Here is a 19629-nt window from a genome sequence, read left to right as displayed (position 1 = left end):
TATGTCGTTTCAAAGCGACATATCTCCAACGGAGGCTGATCTTGGCGATATTATGTCGTTTCAAAGCGACATAATCTCGCCATGATCAGCGGCGGAGTTATGTCGTTTTCAAACGTCATAATTTCGCCAGAAAGCATACAAATTCAAAAAGGTATAATATTTGAAAATCAGGCTTTACTTGTCCGAGATATTCAAAAAAAACATCAAAAAAGGTTTGATTTTCGAACCGACCCCGATTTTGATAAAAATCGTGATGTAACCCCTTGCCATTTTGGTCGATTTGGGTCAAAATTTAGATTTACTATTTGTTGACGCCAGTCGATAGTACTGATCCTTACGAGTCCAAAATGGTATAAAATTTGAAAATCGGACACTATTTGGCCGAGATATTCAAAAAAAACATCAACTAAGGTTTGATTTTCGAACCGACCCCGATTTTGATAAAAATCGACCCTTGCCATACTGATCCTTACGAGTGCAAAATGGTATAAAATTTGAAAATCGGACACTATTTGGCCGAGATATTCAAAAAAATCGTCAAAAAAGGTTTGATTTTTGAACCGTTTCAAAGCGACATATCTCCAACGAGGCTGATTTTGACGATATTATGTCGTTTCAAAGCGACATATCTCCAACGGAGGCTGATTTTGACGATATTATGTCGTTTCAAAGCGACATATCTCCAACGAGGCTGATCTTGGCGGTATTATGTCGTTTCAAAGCGACATATCTCCAACGGAGGCTGATTTTGACGATATTATGTCGTTTCAAAGCGACATATCTCCAACGGAGGCTGATTTTGACGATATTATGTCGTTTCAAAGCGACATATCTCCAACGAGGCTGATCTTGGCGATATTATGTCGTTTCAAAGCGACATATCTCCAACGGAGGCTGATCTTGGCGATATTATGTCGTTTCAAAGCGACATAATCTCGCCATGATCAGCGGCGGAGTTATGTCGTTTTCAAACGTCATAATTTCGCCAGAAAGCATACAAATTCAAAAAGGTATAATATTTGAAAATCAGGCTTTACTTGTCCGAGATATTCAAAAAAAACATCAAAAAAGGTTTGATTTTCGAACCGACCCCGATTTTGATAAAAATCGTGATGTAACCCCTTGCCATTTTGGTCGATTTGGGTCAAAATTTAGATTTACTATTTTTTGATGCCAGTCGATAGTACTGATCCTTACGAGTCCAAAATGGTATAAAATTTGAAAATCGGACACTATTTGGCCGAGATATTCAAAAAAATCATCAAAAAAGGTTTGATTTTCAAACCGAACCCGATTTTGATAAAAATCGTGATGTAACCCCTTGCCATTTTGGTCGATTTGGTTCAAAATTTAGATTTTCTATTTTTTGACGCCAGTCGATAGTACTGATCCTTACGAGTCCAAAATGGTATAAAATTTGAAAATCGGACACTATTTGGCCGAGATATTCAAAAAAAACATCAACTAAGGTTTGATTTTCGAACCGACCCCGATTTTGATAAAAATCGACCCTTGCCATTTTGGTCGATTTGGGTCAAAATTTAGATTTTCTATTTTTTGATGCCAGTCGATAGTACTGATCCTTACGAGTCCAAAATGGTATAAAATTTGAAAATCGGACACTATTTGGCCGAGATATTCAAAAAAATCGTCAAAAAAGGTTTGATTTTTGAACCGTTTCTAAGCGACATATCTCCAACGAGGCTGATCTTGGCGATATTATGTCGTTTCAAAGCGACATATCTCCAACGGAGGCTGATTTTGACGATATTATGTCGTTTCAAAGCGACATATCTCCAACGGAGGCTGATTTTGACGATATTATGTCGTTTCAAAGCGACATATCTCCAACGAGGCTGATCTTGGCGATATTATGTCGTTTCAAAGCGACATATCTCCAACGGAGGCTGATTTTGACGATATTATGTCGTTTCAAAGCGACATATCTCCAACGAGGCTGATCTTGGCGATATTATGTCGTTTCAAAGCGACATATCTCCAACGGAGGCTGATCTTGGCGATATTATGTCGTTTCAAAGCGACATATCTCCAACGGAGGCTGATCTTGGCGATATTATGTCGTTTCAAAGCGACATAATCTCGCCATGATCAGCGGCGGAGTTATGTCGTTTTCAAACGTCATAATTTCGCCAGAAAGCATACAAATTCAAAAAGGTATAATATTTGAAAATCAGGCTTTACTTGTCCGAGATATTCAAAAAAAACATCAAAAAAGGTTTGATTTTCGAACCGACCCCGATTTTGATAAAAATCGTGATGTAACCCCTTGCCATTTTGGTCGATTTGGTTCAAAATTTAGATTTTCTATTTGTTGATGCCAGTCGATAGTACTGGTCCTTACGAGTCCAAAATGGTATAAAATTAGAAAATCGGACACTATTTGGCCGAGATATTCAAAAAAAATCATCAAAAAAGGTTTGATTTTCGAACCGAACCCGATTTTGATAAAAATCGTGATGTAACCCCTTGCCATTTTGGTCGATTTGGGTCAAAATTTAGATTTTCTATTTGTTGATGCCAGTCGATAGTACTGGTCCTTACGAGTCCAAAATGGTATAAAATTAGAAAATCGGACACTATTTGGCCGAGATATTCAAAAAAATCATCAAAAAAGGTTTGATTTTCGAACCGAACCCGATTTTGATAAAAATCGTGATGTAACCCCTTGCCATTTTGGTCGATTTGGGTCAAAATTTAGATTTTCTATTTGTTGATGCCAGTCGATAGTACTGATCCTTACGAGTCCAAAATGGTATAAAATTTGAAAATCGGACACTATTTGGCCGAGATATTCAAAAAAATCATCAAAAAAGGTTTGATTTTCGAACCGAACCCGATTTTGATAAAAATCATGATGTAACCCCTTGCCATTTTGGTCGATTTGGGTCAAAATTTAGATTTACTATTTTTTGATGCCAGTCGATAGTACTGGTCCTTACGAGTCCAAAATGGTATAAAATTAGAAAATCGGACACTATTTGGCCGAGATATTCAAAAAAATCATCAAAAAAGGTTTGATTTTCGAACCGAACCCGATTTTGATAAAAATCGTGATGTAACCCCTTGCCATTTTGGTCGATTTGGGTCAAAATTTAGATTTTCTATTTGTTGATGCCAGTCGATAGTACTGATCCTTACGAGTCCAAAATGGTATAAAATTTGAAAATCGGACACTATTTGGCCGAGATATTCAAAAAAATCGTCAAAAAAGGTTTGATTTTTGAACCGTTTCTAAGCGACATATCTCCAACGAGGCTGATCTTGGCGATATTATGTCGTTTCAAAGCGACATATCTCCAACGGAGGCTGATTTTGACGATATTATGTCGTTTCAAAGCGACATATCTCCAACGGAGGCTGATTTTGACGATATTATGTCGTTTCAAAGCGACATATCTCCAACGAGGCTGATCTTGGCGATATTATGTCGTTTCAAAGCGACATATCTCCAACGGAGGCTGATTTTGACGATATTATGTCGTTTCAAAGCGACATATCTCCAACGGAGGCTGATTTTGACGATATTATGTCGTTTCAAAGCGACATATCTCCAACGAGGCTGATCTTGGCGATATTATGTCGTTTCAAAGCGACATATCTCCAACGGAGGCTGATCTTGGCGATATTATGTCGTTTCAAAGCGACATATCTCCAACGGAGGCTGATCTTGGCGATATTATGTCGTTTCAAAGCGACATAATCTCGCCATGATCAGCGGCGGAGTTATGTCGTTTTCAAACGTCATAATTTCGCCAGAAAGCATACAAATTCAAAAAGGTATAATATTTGAAAATCAGGCTTTACTTGTCCGAGATATTCAAAAAAAACATCAAAAAAGGTTTGATTTTCGAACCGACCCCGATTTTGATAAAAATCGTGATGTAACCCCTTGCCATTTTGGTCGATTTGGTTCAAAATTTAGATTTTCTATTTGTTGATGCCAGTCGATAGTACTGGTCCTTACTAGTCCAAAATGGTATAAAATTAGAAAATCGGACACTATTTGGCCGAGATATTCAAAAAAATCATCAAAAAAGGTTTGATTTTCGAACCGAACCCGATTTTGATAAAAATCGTGATGTAACCCCTTGCCATTTTGGTCGATTTGGTTCAAAATTTAGATTTACTATTTTTTGATGCCAGTCGATAGTACTGGTCCTTACGAGTCCAAAATGGTATAAAATTAGAAAATCGGACACTATTTGGCCGAGATATTCAAAAAAATCATCAAAAAAGGTTTGATTTTCGAACCGAACCCGATTTTGATAAAAATCGTGATGTAACCCCTTGCCATTTTGGTCGATTTGGGTCAAAATTTAGATTTACTATTTTTTGATGCCAGTCGATAGTACTGATCCTTACGAGTCCAAAATGGTATAAAATTTGAAAATCGGACACTATTTGGCCGAGATATTCAAAAAAATCGTCAAAAAAGGTTTGATTTTTGAACCGTTTCAAAGCGACATATCTCCAACGAGGCTGATCTTGGCGACATTATGTCGCTTTGAAACGACATATCTCCAACGGAGGCTGATCTTGACGATATTATGTCGTTTCAAAGCGACATATCTCCAACGGAGGCTGATTTTGACGATATTATGTCGTTTCAAAGCGACATATCTCCAACGAGGCTGATCTTGGCGATATTATGTCGTTTCAAAGCGACATATCTCCAACGAGGCTGATCTTGGCGATATTATGTCGTTTCAAAGCGACATAATCTCGTCATGATCAGCGGCGGAGTTATGTCGTTTTCAAACGTCATAATTTCGCCAGAAAGCATACAAATTCAAAAAGGTATAATATTTGAAAATCAGGCTTTATTTGCCCGAGATATTAAAAAAAAACATCAAAAAAGGTTTGATTTTCGAACCGAACCCGATTTTGATAAAAATCGTGATGTAACCCCTTGCCATTTTGGTCGATTTGGGTCAAAATTTAGATTTACTATTTTTTGATGCCAGTCGATAGTACTGATCCTTACGAGTCCAAAATGGTATAAAATTTGAAAATCGGACACTATTTGGCCGAGATATTCAAAAAAATCATCAAAAAAGGTTTGATTTTCGAACCGAACCCGATTTTGATAAAAATCATGATGTAACCCCTTGCCATTTTGGTCGATTTGGGTCAAAATTTAGATTTACTATTTTTTGATGCCAGTCGATAGTACTGGTCCTTACGAGTCCAAAATGGTATAAAATTAGAAAATCGGACACTATTTGGCCGAGATATTCAAAAAAATCATCAAAAAAGGTTTGATTTTCGAACCGAACCCGATTTTGATAAAAATCGTGATGTAACCCCTTGCCATTTTGGTCGATTTGGGTCAAAATTTAGATTTTCTATTTGTTGATGCCAGTCGATAGTACTGATCCTTACGAGTCCAAAATGGTATAAAATTTGAAAATCGGACACTATTTGGCCGAGATATTCAAAAAAATCGTCAAAAAAGGTTTGATTTTTGAACCGTTTCAAAGCGACATATCTCCAACGAGGCTGATCTTGGCGACATTATGTCGCTTTGAAACGACATATCTCCAACGGAGGCTGATCTTGACGATATTATGTCGTTTCAAAGCGACATATCTCCAACGGAGGCTGATTTTGACGATATTATGTCGTTTCAAAGCGACATATCTCCAACGAGGCTGATCTTGGCGATATTATGTCGTTTCAAAGCGACATATCTCCAACGAGGCTGATCTTGGCGATATTATGTCGTTTCAAAGCGACATATCTCCAACGAGGCTGATCTTGGCGATATTATGTCGTTTCAAAGCGACATAATCTCGCCATGATCAGCGGCGGAGTTATGTCGTTTTCAAACGTCATAATTTCGCCAGAAAGCATACAAATTCAAAAAGGTATAATATTTGAAAATCAGGCTTTATTTGCCCGAGATATTCAAAAAAAACATCAAAAAAGGTTTGATTTTCGAACCGAACCCGATTTTGATAAAAATCGTGATGTAACCCCTTGCCATTTTGGTCGATTTGGGTCAAAATTTAGATTTACTATTTTTTGATGCCAGTCGATAGTACTGATCCTTACGAGTCCAAAATGGTATAAAATTTGAAAATCGGACACTATTTGGCCGAGATATTCAAAAAAATCGTCAAAAAAGGTTTGATTTTTGAACCGTTTCAAAGCGACATATCTCCAACGAGGCTGATCTTGGCGACATTATGTCGCTTTGAAACGACATATCTCCAACGGAGGCTGATCTTGACGATATTATGTCGTTTCAAAGCGACATATCTCCAACGGAGGCTGATTTTGACGATATTATGTCGTTTCAAAGCGACATATCTCCAACGAGGCTGATCTTGGCGATATTATGTCGTTTCAAAGCGACATATCTCCAACGAGGCTGATCTTGGCGATATTATGTCGTTTCAAAGCGACATAATCTCGCCATGATCAGCGGCGGAGTTATGTCGTTTTCAAACGTCATAATTTCGCCAGAAAGCATACAAATTCAAAAAGGTATAATATTTGAAAATCAGGCTTTATTTGCCCGAGATATTCAAAAAAAACATCAAAAAAGGTTTGATTTTCGAACCGAACCCGATTTTGATAAAAATCGTGATGTAACCCCTTGCCATTTTGGTCGATTTGGGTCAAAATTTAGATTTACTATTTTTTGATGCCAGTCGATAGTACTGGTCCTTACGAGTCCAAAATGGTATAAAATTAGAAAATCGGACACTATTTGGCCGAGATATTCAAAAAAATCATCAAAAAAGGTTTGATTTTCGAACCGAACCCGATTTTGATAAAAATCGTGATGTAACCCCTTGCCATTTTGGTCGATTTGGGTCAAAATTTAGATTTACTATTTTTTGATGCCAGTCGATAGTACTGATCCTTACGAGTCCAAAATGGTATAAAATTTGAAAATCGGACACTATTTGGCCGAGATATTCAAAAAAATCATCAAAAAAGGTTTGATTTTCAAACCGAACCCGATTTTGATAAAAATCGTGATGTAACCCCTTGCCATTTTGGTCGATTTGGGTCAAAATTTAGATTTTCTATTTGTTGATGCCAGTCGATAGTACTGATCCTTACGAGTCCAAAATGGTATAAAATTTGAAAATCGGACACTATTTGGCCGAGATATTCAAAAAAATCGTCAAAAAAGGTTTGATTTTTGAACCGTTTCAAAGCGACATATCTCCAACGAGGCTGATCTTGGCGACATTATGTCGCTTTGAAACGACATATCTCCAACGGAGGCTGATCTTGACGATATTATGTCGTTTCAAAGCGACATATCTCCAACGGAGGCTGATTTTGACGATATTATGTCGTTTCAAAGCGACATATCTCCAACGAGGCTGATCTTGGCGATATTATGTCGTTTCAAAGCGACATATCTCCAACGAGGCTGATCTTGGCGATATTATGTCGTTTCAAAGCGACATAATCTCGCCATGATCAGCGGCGGAGTTATGTCGTTTTCAAACGTCATAATTTCGCCAGAAAGCATACAAATTCAAAAAGGTATAATATTTGAAAATCAGGCTTTATTTGCCCGAGATATTCAAAAAAAACATCAAAAAAGGTTTGATTTTCGAACCGAACCCGATTTTGATAAAAATCGTGATGTAACCCCTTGCCATTTTGGTCGATTTGGGTCAAAATTTAGATTTACTATTTTTTGATGCCAGTCGATAGTACTGGTCCTTACGAGTCCAAAATGGTATAAAATTAGAAAATCGGACACTATTTGGCCGAGATATTCAAAAAAATCATCAAAAAAGGTTTGATTTTCGAACCGAACCCGATTTTGATAAAAATCGTGATGTAACCCCTTGCCATTTTGGTCGATTTGGGTCAAAATTTAGATTTACTATTTTTTGATGCCAGTCGATAGTACTGATCCTTACGAGTCCAAAATGGTATAAAATTTGAAAATCGGACACTATTTGGCCGAGATATTCAAAAAAATCATCAAAAAAGGTTTGATTTTCAAACCGAACCCGATTTTGATAAAAATCGTGATGTAACCCCTTGCCATTTTGGTCGATTTGGGTCAAAATTTAGATTTACTATTTTTTGATGCCAGTCGATAGTACTGATCCTTACGAGTCCAAAATGGTATAAAATTTGAAAATCGGACACTATTTGGCCGAGATATTCAAAAAAATCATCAAAAAAGGTTTGATTTTCGAACCGAACCCGATTTTGATAAAAATCATGATGTAACCCCTTGCCATTTTGGTCGATTTGGGTCAAAATTTAGATTTTCTATTTTTTGATGCCAGTCGATAGTACTGATCCTTACGAGTCCAAAATGGTATAAAATTTGAAAATCGGACACTATTTGGCCGAGATATTCAATAAAATCATCAAAAATGGTTTAATTTTCGAACCGAACCCGATTTTGATAAAAATCGTGATGTAACCCCTTGCCATTTTGGTCGATTTGGGTCAAAATTTAGATTTACTATTTTTTTGATGCCAGTCGATAGTACTGATCCTTACGAGTCCAAAATGGTATAAAATTTGAAAATCGGACACTATTTGGCCGAGATATTCAAAAAAATCGTCAAAAAAGGTTTGATTTTTGACGATATTATGTCGTTTCAAAGCGACATATCTCCAACGGAGGCTGATTTTGACGATATTATGTCGTTTCAAAGCGACATATCTCCAACGAGGCTGATCTTGGCGATATTATGTCGTTTCAAAGCGACATATCTCCAACGAGGCTGATCTTGGCGATATTATGTCGTTTCAAAGCGACATATCTCCAACGAGGCTGATCTTGGCGATATTATGTCGTTTCAAAGCGACATAATCTCGCCATGATCAGCGGCGGAGTTATGTCGTTTTCAAACGTCATAATTTCGCCAGAAAGCATACAAATTCAAAAAGGTATAATATTTGAAAATCAGGCTTTATTTGCCCGAGATATTCAAAAAAAACATCAAAAAAGGTTTGATTTTCGAACCGAACCCGATTTTGATAAAAATCGTGATGTAACCCCTTGCCATTTTGGTCGATTTGGGTCAAAATTTAGATTTACTATTTTTTGATGCCAGTCGATAGTACTGATCCTTACGAGTCCAAAATGGTATAAAATTTGAAAATCGGACACTATTTGGCCGAGATATTCAAAAAAATCGTCAAAAAAGGTTTGATTTTTGAACCGTTTCAAAGCGACATATCTCCAACGAGGCTGATCTTGGCGACATTATGTCGCTTTGAAACGACATATCTCCAACGGAGGCTGATCTTGACGATATTATGTCGTTTCAAAGCGACATATCTCCAACGGAGGCTGATTTTGACGATATTATGTCGTTTCAAAGCGACATATCTCCAACGAGGCTGATCTTGGCGATATTATGTCGTTTCAAAGCGACATATCTCCAACGAGGCTGATCTTGGCGATATTATGTCGTTTCAAAGCGACATAATCTCGCCATGATCAGCGGCGGAGTTATGTCGTTTTCAAACGTCATAATTTCGCCAGAAAGCATACAAATTCAAAAAGGTATAATATTTGAAAATCAGGCTTTATTTGCCCGAGATATTCAAAAAAAACATCAAAAAAGGTTTGATTTTCGAACCGAACCCGATTTTGATAAAAATCGTGATGTAACCCCTTGCCATTTTGGTCGATTTGGGTCAAAATTTAGATTTACTATTTTTTGATGCCAGTCGATAGTACTGGTCCTTACGAGTCCAAAATGGTATAAAATTAGAAAATCGGACACTATTTGGCCGAGATATTCAAAAAAATCATCAAAAAAGGTTTGATTTTCGAACCGAACCCGATTTTGATAAAAATCGTGATGTAACCCCTTGCCATTTTGGTCGATTTGGGTCAAAATTTAGATTTACTATTTTTTGATGCCAGTCGATAGTACTGATCCTTACGAGTCCAAAATGGTATAAAATTTGAAAATCGGACACTATTTGGCCGAGATATTCAAAAAAATCATCAAAAAAGGTTTGATTTTCAAACCGAACCCGATTTTGATAAAAATCGTGATGTAACCCCTTGCCATTTTGGTCGATTTGGGTCAAAATTTAGATTTACTATTTTTTGATGCCAGTCGATAGTACTGATCCTTACGAGTCCAAAATGGTATAAAATTAGAAAATCGGACACTATTTGGCCGAGATATTCAAAAAAATCGTCAAAAAAGGTTTGATTTTTGAACCGTTTCAAAGCGACATATCTCCAACGAGGCTGATCATGGCGACATTATGTCGCTTTGAAACGACATATCTCCAACGGAGGCTGATCTTGACGATATTATGTCGTTTCAAAGCGACATATCTCCAACGGAGGCTGATTTTGACGATATTATGTCGTTTCAAAGCGACATATCTCCAACGAGGCTGATCTTGGCGATATTATGTCGTTTCAAAGCGACATATCTCCAACGAGGCTGATCTTGGCGATATTATGTCGTTTCAAAGCGACATATCTCCAACGAGGCTGATCTTGGCGATATTATGTCGTTTCAAAGCGACATAATCTCGCCATGATCAGCGGCGGAGTTATGTCGTTTTCAAACGTCATAATTTCGCCAGAAAGCATACAAATTCAAAAAGGTATAATATTTGAAAATCAGGCTTTATTTGCCCGAGATATTCAAAAAAAACATCAAAAAAGGTTTGATTTTCGAACCGACCCCGATTTTGATAAAAATCGTGATGTAACCCCTTGCCATTTTGGTCGATTTGGGTCAAAATTTAGATTTTATATTTGTTGATGCCAGTCGATAGTACTGGTCCTTACGAGTCCAAAATGGTATAAAATTTGAAAATCGGACACTATTTGGCCGAGATATTCAAAAAAATCATCAAAAAAGGTTTGATTTTCAAACCGAACCCGATTTTGATAAAAATCGTGATGTAACCCCTTGCCATTTTGGTCGATTTGGGTCAAAATTTAGATTTTCTATTTGTTGATGCCAGTCGATAGTACTGGTCCTTACGAGTCCAAAATGGTATAAAATTTGAAAATCGGACACTATTTGGCCGAGATATTCAAAAAAATCATCAAAAAAGGTTTGATTTTCGAACCGAACCCGATTTTGATAAAAATCGTGATGTAACCCCTTGCCATTTTGGTCGATTTGGGTCAAAATTTAGATTTACTATTTTTTGATGCCAGTCGATAGTACTGATCCTTACGAGTCCAAAATGGTATAAAATTTGAAAATCGGACACTATTTGGCCGAGATATTCAAAAAAATCGTCAAAAAAGGTTTGATTTTTGAACCGTTTCAAAGCGACATATCTCCAACGAGGCTGATCATGGCGACATTATGTCGCTTTGAAACGACATATCTCCAACGGAGGCTGATCTTGACGATATTATGTCGTTTCAAAGCGACATATCTCCAACGGAGGCTGATTTTGACGATATTATGTCGTTTCAAAGCGACATATCTCCAACGAGGCTGATCTTGGCGATATTATGTCGTTTCAAAGCGACATATCTCCAACGAGGCTGATCTTGGCGATATTATGTCGTTTCAAAGCGACATATCTCCAACGAGGCTGATCTTGGCGATATTATGTCGTTTCAAAGCGACATAATCTCGCCATGATCAGCGGCGGAGTTATGTCGTTTTCAAACGTCATAATTTCGCCAGAAAGCATACAAATTCAAAAAGGTATAATATTTGAAAATCAGGCTTTATTTGCCCGAGATATTCAAAAAAAACATCAAAAAAGGTTTGATTTTCGAACCGACCCCGATTTTGATAAAAATCGTGATGTAACCCCTTGCCATTTTGGTCGATTTGGGTCAAAATTTAGATTTACTATTTTTTGATGCCAGTCGATAGTACTGATCCTTACGAGTCCAAAATGGTATAAAATTTGAAAATCGGACACTATTTGGCCGAGATATTCAAAAAAATCATCAAAAAAGGTTTGATTTTCAAACCGAACCCGATTTTGATAAAAATCGTGATGTAACCCCTTGCCATTTTGGTCGATTTGGGTCAAAATTTAGATTTTCTATTTGTTGATGCCAGTCGATAGTACTGGTCCTTACGAGTCCAAAATGGTATAAAATTTGAAAATCGGACACTATTTGGCCGAGATATTCAAAAAAATCATCAAAAAAGGTTTGATTTTCGAACCGAACCCGATTTTGATAAAAATCATGATGTAACCCCTTGCCATTTTGGTCGATTTGGGTCAAAATTTAGATTTTCTATTTTTTGATGCCAGTCGATAGTACTGATCCTTACGAGTCCAAAATGGTATAAAATTTGAAAATCGGACACTATTTGGCCGAGATATTCAATAAAATCATCAAAAATGGTTTAATTTTCGAACCGAACCCGATTTTGATAAAAATCGTGATGTAACCCCTTGCCATTTTGGTCGATTTGGGTCAAAATTTAGATTTACTATTTTTTTGATGCCAGTCGATAGTACTGATCCTTACGAGTCCAAAATGGTATAAAATTTGAAAATCGGACACTATTTGGCCGAGATATTCAAAAAAATCGTCAAAAAAGGTTTGATTTTTGAACCGTTTCAAAGCGACATATCTCCAACGAGGCTGATCATGGCGACATTATGTCGCTTTGAAACGACATATCTCCAACGGAGGCTGATCTTGACGATATTATGTCGTTTCAAAGCGACATATCTCCAACGGAGGCTGATTTTGCCGATATTATGTCGTTTCAAAGCGACATATCTCCAACGAGGCTGATCTTGGCGATATTATGTCGTTTCAAAGCGACATATCTCCAACGAGGCTGATCTTGGCGATATTATGTCGTTTCAAAGCGACATATCTCCAACGAGGCTGATCTTGGCGATATTATGTCGTTTCAAAGCGACATAATCTCGCCATGATCAGCGGCGGAGTTATGTCGTTTTCAAACGTCATAATTTCGCCAGAAAGCATACAAATTCAAAAAGGTATAATATTTGAAAATCAGGCTTTATTTGCCCGAGATATTCAAAAAAAACATCAAAAAAGGTTTGATTTTCGAACCGACCCCGATTTTGATAAAAATCGTGATGTAACCCCTTGCCATTTTGGTCGATTTGGGTCAAAATTTAGATTTACTATTTTTTGATGCCAGTCGATAGTACTGATCCTTACGAGTCCAAAATGGTATAAAATTTGAAAATCGGACACTATTTGGCCGAGATATTCAAAAAAATCGTCAAAAAAGGTTTGATTTTTGAACCGTTTCAAAGCGACATATCTCCAACGAGGCTGATCATGGCGACATTATGTCGCTTTGAAACGACATATCTCCAACGGAGGCTGATCTTGACGATATTATGTCGTTTCAAAGCGACATATCTCCAACGGAGGCTGATTTTGACGATATTATGTCGTTTCAAAGCGACATATCTCCAACGAGGCTGATCTTGGCGATATTATGTCGTTTCAAAGCGACATATCTCCAACGAGGCTGATCTTGGCGATATTATGTCGTTTCAAAGCGACATATCTCCAACGAGGCTGATCTTGGCGATATTATGTCGTTTCAAAGCGACATAATCTCGCCATGATCAGCGGCGGAGTTATGTCGTTTTCAAACGTCATAATTTCGCCAGAAAGCATACAAATTCAAAAAGGTATAATATTTGAAAATCAGGCTTTATTTGCCCGAGATATTCAAAAAAAACATCAAAAAAGGTTTGATTTTCGAACCGAACCCGATTTTGATAAAAATCGTGATGTAACCCCTTGCCATTTTGGTCGATTTGGGTCAAAATTTAGATTTACTATTTTTTGATGCCAGTCGATAGTACTGATCCTTACGAGTCCAAAATGGTATAAAATTTGAAAATCGGACACTATTTGGCCGAGATATTCAAAAAAATCATCAAAAAAGGTTTGATTTTCAAACCGAACCCGATTTTGATAAAAATCGTGATGTAACCCCTTGCCATTTTGGTCGATTTGGGTCAAAATTTAGATTTTCTATTTGTTGATGCCAGTCGATAGTACTGGTCCTTACGAGTCCAAAATGGTATAAAATTTGAAAATCGGACTCTATTTGGCCGAGATATTCAAAAAAATCATCAAAAAAGGTTTGATTTTCGAACCGAACCCGATTTTGATAAAAATCGTGATGTAACCCCTTGCCATTTTGGTCGATTTGGGTCAAAATTTAGATTTACTATTTTTTGATGCCAGTCGATAGTACTGATCCTTACGAGTCCAAAATGGTATAAAATTTGAAAATCGGACACTATTTGGCCGAGATATTCAAAAAAATCGTCAAAAAAGGTTTGATTTTTGAACCGTTTCAAAGCGACATATCTCCAACGAGGCTGATCATGGCGACATTATGTCGCTTTGAAACGACATATCTCCAACGGAGGCTGATCTTGACGATATTATGTCGTTTCAAAGCGACATATCTCCAACGGAGGCTGATTTTGACGATATTATGTCGTTTCAAAGCGACATATCTCCAACGAGGCTGATCTTGGCGATATTATGTCGTTTCAAAGCGACATATCTCCAACGAGGCTGATCTTGGCGATATTATGTCGTTTCAAAGCGACATATCTCCAACGAGGCTGATCTTGGCGATATTATGTCGTTTCAAAGCGACATAATCTCGCCATGATCAGCGGCGGAGTTATGTCGTTTTCAAACGTCATAATTTCGCCAGAAAGCATACAAATTCAAAAAGGTATAATATTTGAAAATCAGGCTTTATTTGCCCGAGATATTCAAAAAAAACATCAAAAAAGGTTTGATTTTCGAACCGACCCCGATTTTGATAAAAATCGTGATGTAACCCCTTGCCATTTTGGTCGATTTGGGTCAAAATTTAGATTTACTATTTTTTGATGCCAGTCGATAGTACTGATCCTTACGAGTCCAAAATGGTATAAAATTTGAAAATCGGACACTATTTGGCCGAGATATTCAAAAAAATCATCAAAAAAGGTTTGATTTTCGAACCGAACCCGATTTTGATAAAAATCGTGATGTAACCCCTTGCCATTTTGGTCGATTTGGGTCAAAATTTAGATTTACTATTTTTTGATGCCAGTCGATAGTACTGATCCTTACGAGTCCAAAATGGTATAAAATTTGAAAATCGGACACTATTTGGCCGAGATATTCAAAAAAATCATCAAAAAAGGTTTGATTTTCAAACCGAACCCGATTTTGATAAAAATCGTGATGTAACCCCTTGCCATTTTGGTCGATTTGGGTCAAAATTTAGATTTTCTATTTGTTGATGCCAGTCGATAGTACTGGTCCTTACGAGTCCAAAATGGTATAAAATTTGAAAATCGGACTCTATTTGGCCGAGATATTCAAAAAAATCATCAAAAAAGGTTTGATTTTCGAACCGAACCCGATTTTGATAAAAATCGTGATGTAACCCCTTGCCATTTTGGTCGATTTGGGTCAAAATTTAGATTTACTATTTTTTGATGCCAGTCGATAGTACTGATCCTTACGAGTCCAAAATGGTATAAAATTTGAAAATCGGACACTATTTGGCCGAGATATTCAAAAAAATCGTCAAAAAAGGTTTGATTTTCGAACCGAACCCGATTTTGATAAAAATCATGATGTAACCCCTTGCCATTTTGGTCGCTTTGAAACGACATATCTCCAACGGAGGCTGATCTTGACGATATTATGTCGTTTCAAAGCGACATATCTCCAACGGAGGCTGATTTTGACGATATTATGTCGTTTCAAAGCGACATATCTCCAACGAGGCTGATCTTGGCGATATTATGTCGTTTCAAAGCGACATATCTCCAACGAGGCTGATCTTGGCGATATTATGTCGTTTCAAAGCGACATATCTCCAACGAGGCTGATCTTGGCGATATTATGTCGTTTCAAAGCGACATAATCTCGCCATGATCAGCGGCGGAGTTATGTCGTTTTCAAACGTCATAATTTCGCCAGAAAGCATACAAATTCAAAAAGGTATAATATTTGAAAATCAGGCTTTATTTGCCCGAGATATTCAAAAAAAACATCAAAAAAGGTTTGATTTTCGAACCGACCCCGATTTTGATAAAAATCGTGATGTAACCCCTTGCCATTTTGGTCGATTTGGGTCAAAATTTAGATTTACTATTTTTTGATGCCAGTCGATAGTACTGATCCTTACGAGTCCAAAATGGTATAAAATTTGAAAATCGGACACTATTTGGCCGAGATATTCAAAAAAATCATCAAAAAAGGTTTGATTTTCAAACCGAACCCGATTTTGATAAAAATCGTGATGTAACCCCTTGCCATTTTGGTCGATTTGGGTCAAAATTTAGATTTTCTATTTGTTGATGCCAGTCGATAGTACTGGTCCTTACGAGTCCAAAATGGTATAAAATTTGAAAATCGGACACTATTTGGCCGAGATATTCAAAAAAATCATCAAAAAAGGTTTGATTTTCGAACCGAACCCGATTTTGATAAAAATCATGATGTAAACCCTTGCCATTTTGGTCGATTTGGGTCAAAATTTAGATTTTCTATTTTTTGATGCCAGTCGATAGTACTGATCCTTACGAGTCCAAAATGGTATAAAATTTGAAAATCGGACACTATTTGGCCGAGATATTCAATAAAATCATCAAAAATGGTTTAATTTTCGAACCGAACCCGATTTTGATAAAAATCGTGATGTAACCCCTTGCCATTTTGGTCGATTTGGGTCAAAATTTAGATTTACTATTTTTTTGATGCCAGTCGATAGTACTGATCCTTACGAGTCCAAAATGGTATAAAATTTGAAAATCGGACACTATTTGGCCGAGATATTCAAAAAAATCGTCAAAAAAGGTTTGATTTTTGAACCGTTTCAAAGCGACATATCTCCAACGAGGCTGATCATGGCGACATTATGTCGCTTTGAAACGACATATCTCCAACGGAGGCTGATCTTGACGATATTATGTCGTTTCAAAGCGACATATCTCCAACGGAGGCTGATTTTGACGATATTATGTCGTTTCAAAGCGACATATCTCCAACGAGGCTGATCTTGGCGATATTATGTCGTTTCAAAGCGACATATCTCCAACGAGGCTGATCTTGGCGATATTATGTCGTTTCAAAGCGACATATCTCCAACGAGGCTGATCTTGGCGATATTATGTCGTTTCAAAGCGACATAATCTCGCCATGATCAGCGGCGGAGTTATGTCGTTTTCAAACGTCATAATTTCGCCAGAAAGCATACAAATTCAAAAAGGTATAATATTTGAAAATCAGGCTTTATTTGCCCGAGATATTCAAAAAAAACATCAAAAAAGGTTTGATTTTCGAACCGACCCCGATTTTGATAAAAATCGTGATGTAACCCCTTGCCATTTTGGTCGATTTGGGTCAAAATTTAGATTTACTATTTTTTGATGCCAGTCGATAGTACTGATCCTTACGAGTCCAAAATGGTATAAAATTTGAAAATCGGACACTATTTGGCCGAGATATTCAAAAAAATCATCAAAAAAGGTTTGATTTTCAAACCGAACCCGATTTTGATAAAAATCGTGATGTAACCCCTTGCCATTTTGGTCGATTTGGGTCAAAATTTAGATTTTCTATTTGTTGATGCCAGTCGATAGTACTGGTCCTTACGAGTCCAAAATGGTATAAAATTTGAAAATCGGACACTATTTGGCCGAGATATTCAAAAAAATCATCAAAAAAGGTTTGATTTTCGAACCGAACCCGATTTTGATAAAAATCATGATGTAACCCCTTGCCATTTTGGTCGATTTGGGTCAAAATTTAGATTTTCTATTTTCTGATGCCAGTCGATAGTACTGATCCTTACGAGTCCAAAATGGTATAAAATTTGAAAATCGGACACTATTTGGCCGAGATATTCAATAAAATCATCAAAAATGGTTTAATTTTCGAACCGAACCCGATTTTGATAAAAATCGTGATGTAACCCCTTGCCATTTTGGTCGATTTGGGTCAAAATTTAGATTTACTATTTTTTTGATGCCAGTCGATAGTACTGATCCTTACGAGTCCAAAATGGTATAAAATTTGAAAATCGGACACTATTTGGCCGAGATATTCAAAAAAATCGTCAAAAAAGGTTTGATTTTTGAACCGTTTCAAAGCGACATATCTCCAACGAGGCTGATCATGGCGACATTATGTCGCTTTGAAACGACATATCTCCAACGGAGGCTGATCTTGACGATATTATGTCGTTTCAAAGCGACATATCTCCAACGGAGGCTGATTTTGACGATATTATGTCGTTTCAAAGCGACATATCTCCAACGAGGCTGATCTTGGCGATATTATGTCGTTTCAAAGCGACATATCTCCAACGAGGCTGATCTTGGCGATATTATGTCGTTTCAAAGCGACATATCTCCAACGAGGCTGATCTTGGCGATATTATGTCGTTTCAAAGCGACATAATCTCGCCATGATCAGCGGCGGAGTTATGTCGTTTTCAAACGTCATAATTTCGCCGGAAAGCATACAAATTCAAAAAGGTATAATATTTGAAAATCAGGCTTTATTTGCCCGAGATATTCAAAAAAAACATCAAAAAAGGTTTGATTTTCGCACCGACCCCGATTTTGATAAAAATCGTGATGTAACCCCTTGCCATTTTGGTCGATTTGGGTCAAAATTTAGATTTTCTATTTGTTGATGCCAGTCGATAGTACTGGTCCTTATGAGTCCAAAATGGTATAAAATTTGAAAATCTGACACTTTTTGGCCGAGATATTCAAAAAAATCATCAAAAAAGGTTTGATTTTCGAACCGAACCCGATTTTGATAAAAATCATGATGTAACCCCTTGCCATTTTGGTCGATTTGGGTCAAAATTTAGATTTACTATTTTTTGATGCCAGTCGATAGTACTGATCCTTACGAGTCCAAAATGGTATAAAATTTGAAAATCGGACACTATTTGGCCGAGATATTCAAAAAAATCATCAAAAAAGGTTTGATTTTCAAACCGAACCCGATTTTGATAAAAATCGTGATGTAACCCCTTGCCATTTTGGTCGATTTGGGTCAAAATTTAGATTTTCTATTTGTTGATGCCAGTCGATAGTACTGGTCCTTACGAGTCCAAAATGGTATAAAATTTGAAAATCTGACACTTTTTGGCCGAGATATTCAAAAAAATCATCAAAAAAGGTTTGATTTTCGAACCGAACCCGATTTTGATAAAAATCATGATGTAACCCCTTGCCATTTTGGTCGATTTGGGTCAAAATTTAGATTTTCTATTTTTTGATGCCAGTCGATAGTACTGATCCTTACGAGTCCAAAATGGTATAAAATTTGAAAATCGGACACTATTTGGCCGAGATATTCAATAAAATCATAAAAAATGGTTTAATTTTCGAACCGAACCCGATTTTGATAAAAATCGTGATGTAACCCCTTGCCATTTTGGTCGATTTGGGTCAAAATTTAGATTTACTATTTTTTTGATGCCAGTCGATAGTACTGATCCTTACGAGTCCAAAATGGTATAAAATTTGAAAATCGGACACTATTTGGCCGAGATATTCAAAAAAATCATCAAAAAAGGTTTGATTTTCGAACCGAACCCGATTTTGATAAAAATCGTGATGTAACCCCTTGCCATTTTGGTCGATTTGGGTCAAAATTTA

This window comes from Drosophila novamexicana, unplaced genomic scaffold (assembly GCF_003285875.2).
Source record: "Drosophila novamexicana strain 15010-1031.04,08,12 unplaced genomic scaffold, DnovRS2.1 tig00000564-arrow-pilon, whole genome shotgun sequence".
Taxonomy (NCBI): Eukaryota; Metazoa; Arthropoda; class Insecta; order Diptera; family Drosophilidae; genus Drosophila; species Drosophila novamexicana.
This window is presented reverse-complemented; position numbering follows the sequence as displayed.